Source organism: Corvus brachyrhynchos, unplaced genomic scaffold (genome assembly GCF_000691975.1).
Source record: "Corvus brachyrhynchos isolate BGI_N302 unplaced genomic scaffold, ASM69197v1 scaffold245, whole genome shotgun sequence".
NCBI lineage: Eukaryota > Metazoa > Chordata > Aves > Passeriformes > Corvidae > Corvus > Corvus brachyrhynchos.
Genome location: NW_008238988.1, coordinates 3,429,793 through 3,439,804, shown reverse-complemented (window position 1 = coordinate 3,439,804; position 10,012 = coordinate 3,429,793). Strand labels below are relative to the sequence as shown.

Below are 10,012 nucleotides of genomic sequence, written 5' to 3'. Positions count from 1 at the left end.
AGTTAGTACCAAGATGATTATTACTGCCAGGTTATTTTCCAAATTTAATCATTATATCAGAGTATAGACTCAGCCTGTTGATGAAACTTGTATGGTAAGGAAAAAAAACTACTTTCATTTCCACTGACTGTGGATGGGGAAAAATAAAATTGAGCATTAGAAGGTGGAGAAAAGAAATTTGCTTTTATTCAGAAGACGAGGCAGTCAAAGAGGAAAAAGGCAGGAGAATATTAAACTAACTATTTTAATGCTGACATTTCCCTTTACTTTAGAAAGAGAACTAGCACAATTCTTTTTGATCAAGGCCAGGAACATTAGAATAGATTTCTAGCCCAGAGAGACTCATTCCAGCAGAAAAACTACTGCAACTCCCCTTTGACAGCTATTTTTGTAACCTTGCAGTTCCATGAGACAACCACACTGCATTTAACAAGTAAGTTACTAATTTGTTACTTAACAATTAACTAATTATACAGTAGTGCATTAGCCATCATAATGTTTCACTAATTTAGTCCACAGCTGATAGGCTAAACAGAAGCTTCAATGAGTTTTGCTACTGAGAAGTATTTTACTTGTTGCTATGTCAAACAGTGAAGTTGAGCAGGGGAAGAAATCTTTAAAAAAGAAGGAAGTAGCTATTTATGGCCACACTGACCAAATAATTAAAAATGCAGTGGCATAGCAAAGCATGATGAAACTTTAATTAAATGTTGAAGACCATTTTTTTTTCTAAGCTGTCTGAGGCAAATCACTCGGTGAACAAGCTCCTGAAGGGCTCAAGCTGGGTATGAGGTTATTATTTAAGTAAGGACTAGAAAAAAATAATACTAAATTGCAAAAAATCAAAAAGCTTACATTTAGCAGAGGCTCTGTTTTAATTACAGGACGAGGGGTAAAAAATTTTTCTCTGTTACAGATACTCTCATATCCTGCAGGCTTAGACAACATCTAAGGACAGGAGTTTGATTTAAGCCCGGAGAACACCACCTGATCAGGCAGCCAACACGAAGGTTTGAAAGGCAGCATGCTTTCATGCTTTTAGGCTTGGATCCCCTTCCCTAAAATTAAAATTAGCTTTTATAGCTGCCTTGAAAATGGTCAATTATAACTTCAGCGTAACTAAAATGTGGAAATGCTTTGCAAGGCAAACAAATGGCAGGGTAAAATCTTCTGAATTAGAGATTTGAGCAAGAGGTGATTCTAAGAGTCTCGCTTGGGTTATTTCTGCCCAAAGCACTGGGAAGTTTCAGATCTAAAGATAGCAGAAAAGCAGCACTGCTTGCTTCAGGCTCCACAACTAACCTACTTTGTCCTACTCTGGCAATTTATGGGAACACATAATACAGCAGAAAGTTAAATACCCACTTGGAATGCATAACTCCAGTTCTTGCCATGCTGAAACACTTCATGCTCAGGGTTTCAGTGGCATATTCTGTTGCTTAAGACCCAAAGCACAGGGCTTAAATAGAAACACCAGGAAGAAGAGTGTATAGACCAAGTAATCTCCTAGCTCAACACCATCCCCCCGCTCAAGGAGTGTTTTAGAAGTACAGATCCAACACAAGAGTAGCCTGTTCAGTAAGATGCTTCCTCCTTAAGTCTCACACATCCAGTGGCTGTTACTCAGCACCTTATGAATCACTGCTCTGCTATTTATTAAGGCTGGATATGTCACATTCCTTGTTACAATTATTTAGTCAGCAAGTCCACATACAGCAGCTTTGCTCGAGAGAATTAAGGGGACTAGGTGAACTGCAGGTGACAGATTACAAAACAATAGGTTTAGTATCTAGTTTACTTACATCCATCTCCCTGACTGCACCAGGGCAGATTTTAGAATATGAAAGTGCACTTGCAGAGTTCAAATAACAAGTTTAGGCTATTGTATCAAGATAATTAATTTTATGCTACTTTAATATAGCCATAAAAGTTACTGGCTTGGATAATATCCTCTTCACAACTGCTAGTACTGCTGATAAAATGATGGCAAGATTGTTAGAAGTAACCCATATGTGAAATTTCCTGTGTGGCAGACGTCCACGAGGCCATCTCCAAAAGAAATACTACTCATCTGTATTTGGTGCTGACTCTCAGAAAGGAAACATTCCAAGCAGAACGCGTCTCATGCAGATCTGAAGTATGCCAAGCATTGGGTCATTCATTTGTAACTTCTCATCACCAAAAATAGCTCGATGGCCTGAGGTTAAAGCCCCACACGCTGAGAGTGTGACTGTCCATGCGGATGCAGCACTGCTTGGGATGCACTCTGGCTGTGCAGTCCCAGGCACCCTTAAGGAAGGAGATTTGGAATAACTCCAGAGCTGTTTTGCAAGTCTCTTCCTGAAGATAAAACCACAGCCATAGAAGGGAATGCAAAATAGTGAATTCAACAGCACATCTTAGCATGACCTTAAAATGAAGTACACAGTTTAAAGATTATGAAAAGAAAAATAGTTTTGATTGTCACGACAATTCTGACGCTGTAATTGCACCAAAAATACAGCAGTCTGTTCTCTCCCCCTCATTTTCTTCTTTCAGTTGCATGTCTGTAAGACAAGGACCAGCTTTTCCTCCACCCACCAGTTTTTCAAGTTACATGCAGCAAGGAAGTTACTTCTACTTAAGAATTGAGAGCTATTTTGAGATACCAACTGCTTGTAACTTTCCATTATAGAGCATCTTGCTGCCTATTATGTCCAATTACACAGAGTTGCAGAAAAGAAGCGGTAGCAGAGTTGTCTTGCCTTACTGTAAATACATTCTAGTATTTTAGAACACAGGATCTACAACCAAGCACAAACCAAGTCTCCTGTTTCCAGACCGATGCAGCCATCCCCCTGCAGTGCTCTTTCATCTTCAGTACATTGCTATTAAAGGACTCTGAAACAGTTGTTTAAAAATGGTTCTTACGAGTTGCTGTGCCAACCAAAAATGGACAACTAGAATAAAGCAGGCAGCAGCATCACACAGTTTGCAGTCCAAACACATGCGTATCTTCAGATACAGGAAAAAACTGAAATCTCCTGAAGTCTCCCCTAAAAGAGAGTGTAGGAACTGCCCACTGAAAATACCATTTTAGGCAATGTGATAAAACAAGCCAATCAAGGGTTTAGAAAGAACATGGTGTGCTTTATTGCTGCATAAAATTAGATATAATTTGGTACACATACTGTCTGCATATCCAAAATCAGTCATTAGGATTCCAATTTCACCAGATTAAGAGTAGGTCCAATTATAGTAAATTCACCCAAAAGCTGATGCATTCCAAACACACACACACCCCCAAAACCCATCCAAGTGATGCCTAAAAATTTTTAAGTTAAAATTTATCTTGTTGGTTGGGATTTTAGAAAAGCAAGAAATCTGCTCCTTTCATTAAATTCAGAAAGAACAGAGACCTATTACATGAGACTGCATTAACAGGTGACAAGAGCAGCACAGGAAGCATCAGCTACTTTAGCAGAATGCTTAAAGCTCAGTTTCAGTTCTAACCCCAGGTGTTTCCACAGTCAACAAAGCCCACCAAGTAAGAGCCTATTTTCCCCAAACACTTTCCTACATACACCAGGAATAGAAACAGATTTGAAATGCTGTTTGAGGCAGAACCAAAATGTAGCTAAGTGTGTTTTCCATCAGTTGGCCTAACAAGAGCTGCCTCCCCCAGCCAAGTGCTCATGTCTACCCTCACACCAGTGAGTCCCCTATTGTGCTGCTTGCAAGGAGGAGACAGATCACTGCCACAAATAGATCTTCCATTGATCCAGAATAATAAAACCCACCAAAAAGTAATGTATTTTGCTCTGTCAGAGTTCTGAATGTCACACAACCCAGCTCCTTTCAGGAGCTCTGTTTATAGCTGTAGCTAATGAGGTGACACTACACGGGAGCACTGCAGCGGAAAGCACATCCCTGAAGGTACAAACTCCTGCAAACAAAACAGTCTGCCAGTTAATTCACAGGTTAAGTGTTGATTGGGCAGCCAACTCCCTGGCCACCTGGAAATGAGCTACCTGTAATAATATCCTCCAAAAGACACAGACAAGTGAAAAATAGCTTTAGAAAAGGATGGCTGAGCAGGAAAAGAATTCAGAATTTAATAACTGTCTGAACTGTAGATTCTCACCAACAGCAGCTACTCACAGCTGAAAACATTTAATTCAAAAGACTGAGGGCATTAATACTTTTAAGTAAGAATCAATACTGGCTAACTACAGTCTTGTTAGCTGAGGCTGAAAAGTAAATTAACCTGAAGTGATTGAAATGATTTGGGCAAGCAAAAGCCCTGGAAGGAAGGCCATGTAACCACTGCCCTCACAAGCTGTCTTTTGCTGAGCAGCCAGGCTGAACAGCAGTGCTGCTGCTTCCCTCTTTGTGCCAGGCTGCAGGCTGGTAGTGACACACAGACTTCAGTGACACACACACACACTGCTTCTGGAGGGTTACAAGGAAAGACTGTGAATCCATAGTCCTGATCCTGTTGGATCACGTTGCTCTATAATCTGCATCTGTAACAATAAAGTATTTTAATCACCAGTTTATCAGTACTGGCAAGCCTGAGACACCCCTATTCTAAGAGATGGACCATGCCCAAGGACTCAGCATCAGTATTAGAACCCTGTCTTTATCTCTCCAAGTACAGAAAGATGCGTTTTAGTAAAAATCCAAACTCTGCAAGCCACCTGCACAAGCATTTTCAGACACTGGTATATGAGAACACAGCTCATAACAGCTTTATTTCCTTCTTGTACTTTGTTACATGGTTGCAGCAAAAAGTCTTACAAGGAGGCAGTGGGGAAAAAAAACCAACCCTACCAAGATATAAACTATCAACAGGTAAGATTACAGGATAAACAAGGAAGATTCTCAGATTGCCCATGACAGATCACTCAAACTACTGAAAAACAAGTATCTACTAACACAGGTAGACAAATTAATCCAGCCAAAGTCAGTTCTCTATACCAAAGTGAAGCACCCATTTCAGCTCTCCAATGTCAGCAGCAACTCACTTCATAGGTATGGGTAACATTAGGCATCTCTTCAGTAAACATTTACTCCCAGTGCGGTATCACAAAAGGCTGAAAAAGTGACCACACTGTTGCAACAAAGTAGATCTTAGAAGTTAAATATTTAAGGAGGAATATCTTCTATTTAAGCATCTTAATTTACTCAAAAGACTGCAGTAAGATTCTTCAAACACAACATGCAAAACTTCAAAGACTTTTCCCCCCCGGTTGGTTTTCATAGCAATGAAATAAGTAATTGCCACTCCCAAACCCACATGGGTTTTGCTTTCAAGTTTTACCCCATATGTTTGATTTAAATGGGAGTTTACTAAAGCAGCAGTAATTATAAACTAGAGACTTGACTTTGTTAGGAAGAATACAGACTATTTAGAGATTCAGGTACAAGTTAAAACGTTTTCCATTTAAGTTTATTTCAAGAACATAAAATGTATTTGATCTATAGATGGGTAACTGACTGTATTTACCCACAAAACCCCTCCTTCAATCCTGTAGAAAAAACATCTTTTCTCCACTTGAAAGATCAAAACCTCCAGAGATAAAGAATTTACATCAGTAATAAGGTTTACATCTCAGAAGCTAGGAAAAAAGGCTGCATGCTGCGGAGATAATTCAGAAGCCAGTTAAAAAGCATAGACAGTTTAAAAATTTAAGTTTACAACACTGGAATGGTTGATGCACTGATGCAGCCTGTACATTTTTCTACATTTCTCTGTATTTCAGGATATATTTCTGTACACACTAACCAGTGTCTTGTGCCTGTCAGGAAAAATGTTATTCAGAAAGCCTGGAAGAGAACTAATGACAGGTAGTTCTAAAGATCTAGTCCTTCACCTTTACTGCTGGCATCAAGAGACAAAGTGTTATTTCGAAAAATACGTAAGAACACTCTCCTTCAGCAGCTGTGAACAGTGCAACCCAGAACAGTAACTAAATTCCCATTTGACTTCAAGCACCTACTTCAAGTTTTGAAAGACAGACTGATCACTTGATTGCAGGTGATGACAGAATCCTTTGCCACATCTAAATTAAAGCTGCTGCAAAAATCTTCAGCTTCTCTGCAGTGCTGTGCAGTAGTTTTGCAACACTGCATGACTTCCCCAGGATAGCTGTAACTATCGTCACCAATGTGCACTTGCAGTCCTGAGAAATAATACAAGAAATTCAGTGTATTTGTAATCAAATTCCATATCCTGCATCCCTTTGTTAGATAACAAAATAGAAATTAAACATCTATATTCAGATAATTTAACAGCACGTGCCAAAACATGCAGAAACTGGCTTTAGAATTCATGCTTAAGTAAATCCTGGCAATAAGCACACAGTTCCTAAATTAGCCAATATTAACATTTGATACAAATATGTCAGCTATCATAAAATTACATACCAGAAAGAATAAAAATAGCCTCTTACAACACAGCTCTGGTTCTGTCCAAACACAGAGTTACCAAATCAGTCTCAAAACAAGGAACATTTTAGTCTGGCATTAAAAGATTGCCTGATAGATGGCACAGCTTATGGGTTGGGGGAAAGCAGCAGCTCCATCAGCTGAGAACTGAAACTCCTCTCGTGGTGCTGGGCTGCCAACACCACACTCAGCTAATGCATCACTGATTCCTGCACACACTGGGGAACACACGGGATTGTAGCTCAGATCTGCAGCCACAAAGCACAACAAAGTCTGGACATAGTTTATTCAGGAAAAATGGGGCTGCTCCTCCCTGGAGATCACTGAGGCTGCTGCCAAGAGCTTGGCCAGCTGAGCACGGATCACTTTACTGGTGTTACTGGGAAGAGCAACTACAAATTGAGTATTGTTTTTGCAGAGCTGATAGAAATCCCAATCCTGAGATTTTTCTCACACAAGTATTTCTGACAGAGTGCTCTACATCATAAATATTTTCATCATTACTCATGTCCAGAAGATACTGCACTGCTGCAAAACATACCCAAAGCAGATTCAAGAAATCAGCACTGAACTTCAGTGGATTGAATGCATCAATTCAGGCTTCCTGAGGGTTGCCAGGCTTTGTGTCTTCTCCAGTGGGAACCCTCACAAGGCAATGATTAAAATCAGCATGAAGTTACGTTCCAATAATTGAATGTCCATTTTCTGAACTTGAGGACAGGAATGTCCCAGAGCTGAGGAAACTGCATGTAAGCATTTAGCAATAACAGGATTCATTCATGTTGGGATTTATTTTTATTTTCCCTCTCTCACACATATGATTATAAAAATGAAGGAACTTGATTCTGATAGTTTAACAGTGAAGCACAATTTTCTCTGTGACCAAGAAAGGTTTGATCTTTCAGTTTTATATTCCAGCTATTACTGGCTGAAGATTTTTGTTATCAACTTCACATTCATTGGGATTTTTTCTCTTTACACCTGCACTTCACAGCTTTTTACCACATTCCTCTGAGCAGTTTGCAATCACTTAGATAATAAATCTTTATGGGAAGCATGTGACCTTCATCTGTACAGAAATACTGCAGTTCCACAGAGACAGAGACTCTGAACCACCACTGCAGAAGTGTTACCTATATAACTACAGAATAGAAACCCTAAGGGGAAGAGCATTAAAAAAAAAAAAAAAAAAAGAGAGAGAGGGGGAAAAGAAACAACTAAACAGTGGAGACAACAATAAAAGCCAAAAGTCTCCTGAACACCTGCAAGGTATGACACAGTAGCACTGCACTTCATCACATAGAAAGGAGCTCGGTGTTAGAATAAGATCCAGTATTTTTAATATTTCTGCGGTATTTTGGCTGCAATTGTACATGTACTCCGAGTTCTTTTAGCTACAAAAAATGAAGTATGTCAAGAGCAGTATGTGATTACTGAACAGTATATAAAACTACCTTTCTTATCCCAAGAATCTTACTTTATCTCTGATCTGAAGGAAGCCACGTGATACATTCAACAGTTACTCATTCTGCTCTTCTTATAAAGAGAACTGTAAGATACAGACACTCTTAAATTTGCTTTTTCTTATCAAGTGCCACATGTATGGAAGACTTTGGGCAAGATTTCTGGACATTCTGCAACTAATACACTACACACATTTTCAAGTCTTTAAGTGTACTGTTTTTACTAATTTACTTACAGCCATCATTTAGAATTCCACCAGTGTCAGTTTAGAGTTCCTTAATGCTTTTAATTGCTTTTAAATTAAGAAGCCTTTAATTTGCTCAAGCTAAGACTCAAATGCACTTCCCCAGGCAAATCTCCTGTGCTGCATCTACAAAACCTTTGATACTAACAAAGTACAGATAACACAAGTACTGCTGCTTTGAACAATGATCTAAAAAATGAAATGTTTCTACCTCACAGCATGTCTGTTTAAAGAGAGATTCGATACTAAAATGACTTACTGTGACTGTCCCACTCTAGAGCTTCTCTACTGTTAACTTTGTGCAGTTAACACAACAGGCCATGATAAAAAGGCTCACCAAAGTGACCTCCACTGCTCATTTCTTCCACTCATTTCCACAGTTTCCCTGTAAGGGTTTGCACAGGGGGATGGGGCACAGATGCAAGGATCCAGCACAGCCAGGATGGCTTCAAGTTTCAGGGCTGATTAACACTGGGATTTAGGACAAAAAATTTCAGTATCATGAAGTAACTATCGAGTCCTGAAGTTCATATTCCAATGATAAGACATTTAAAGCAAAATTAGACACTTTTCCTGCCTTGCCAGAAGCACAGTGTTCTCATTCCATGACACCAGACATCATCCCTAAGCTGTGTGAGAACATTTGTGCTGCACTGAGTTGCCCACTGGGCATTCTTAGGTGCTTAAAATACCATAAAAGAACAAGTCACCTCTCCTGCTCATTGGCTATACAGAAATAAAGTTCTTTTGCTCACAGCAGCTCGGTGGGCGATGTGCCATGAACCTCCTAATTGTGCTGGCTATAACAGATACATCCATGGGGACAGGATTTTTATGCTAGAAATCAGAAACAAGACTTGATTAGTTTGGTCACAAACTGTTGTTTATTGAATGGTTCTACACTCAGTACAGAGATACAAACCGTGCCTCAGGAACGCTCACAGTCCAAGCCAGCATTTCACCAACATATTCCTGAGAAAGATCAGAAGTTCACATTCAAATAGAATTTTGCAAGTTTTGTTAACATTTGGGTCAGACATAATATATCCTAAATTATAGAATCAGAGAATGGTTTGGGTTGGAATGAACCTTAAAAACATTATCCAATTCCAACCCCCTGCCATGGGCAGGGACACCTTCCACTATCCCAGGTTGCTCCAAGGCCCATCCAAGCTGGCCTGGAACACTGCCAGGGATGGGGCAGCCACAGCTGCTGTGGGCAGCCTGGGCCAAGGCCTGCCCACCCTCACAGGCAGGAATTCCTTCCTCATATCCAAGCTCAGCCTGCTCTCTGCCAGTGTGAAGCTGTCCTCCCTTGTCCTGTCACTCCATGCCCTTGTCCAAAGTCCCTCTCCAGGTCATTTGTAGGCTTCATATACTCACCGGTCTATCCACTGCATAAAGCAGAACTACAGCAAAGAATCAAAGCCCCTCAGCACTAAATGCTTCAACCTTTACACATTCTGTAGAGATCCTCACCCATATTGCTATTTACAACCCAGATCTAAACACCAAAATTCTAGACCTTTCCTCCATGTCAGACCTCGCCCAGAGTCAATTCCAAACAAGCCTCGTGTACTTTGTGCCTTATTAAACCTTCAGATCTGTACCCCACACCTCTGCTCACTGAACTCCCCAGAGTCCCTTTACTTGCTGCTTTCCAAAGCATCAATTTAATAAAAAAAAATACAAAAGCCACCTCCAAAGCAAAACTTACATAGGGAATGACAAAGTAACCATCTATTTATGTCAAGTTAACATAATGGTTCCCCCGCTGTTGCTTTAGATAACCCTGAGGGAAGTCCTGTAGCTCAGACTGAGCACTATCAAACAGATGCTCATCACTCTGGAATAAAAATTATGAGCCCGTTACTT

At 40.0% G+C, this 10,012-nt stretch overlaps 1 long non-coding RNA gene across 1 annotated transcript; it reads right to left on the bottom strand.

Moving 5' to 3' along the window:
* Positions 1–4,706: 4,706 nt before the first annotated feature.
* Positions 4,707–9,318, bottom strand: LOC108447804. Its single transcript, XR_001863490.1, has 2 exons — positions 8,893–9,318; positions 4,707–8,608 (listed from the first exon to the last, which is right to left on the bottom strand). It is a non-coding gene; the product is annotated as an uncharacterized LOC108447804 (long non-coding RNA).
* Positions 9,319–10,012: the final 694 nt, after the last annotated feature.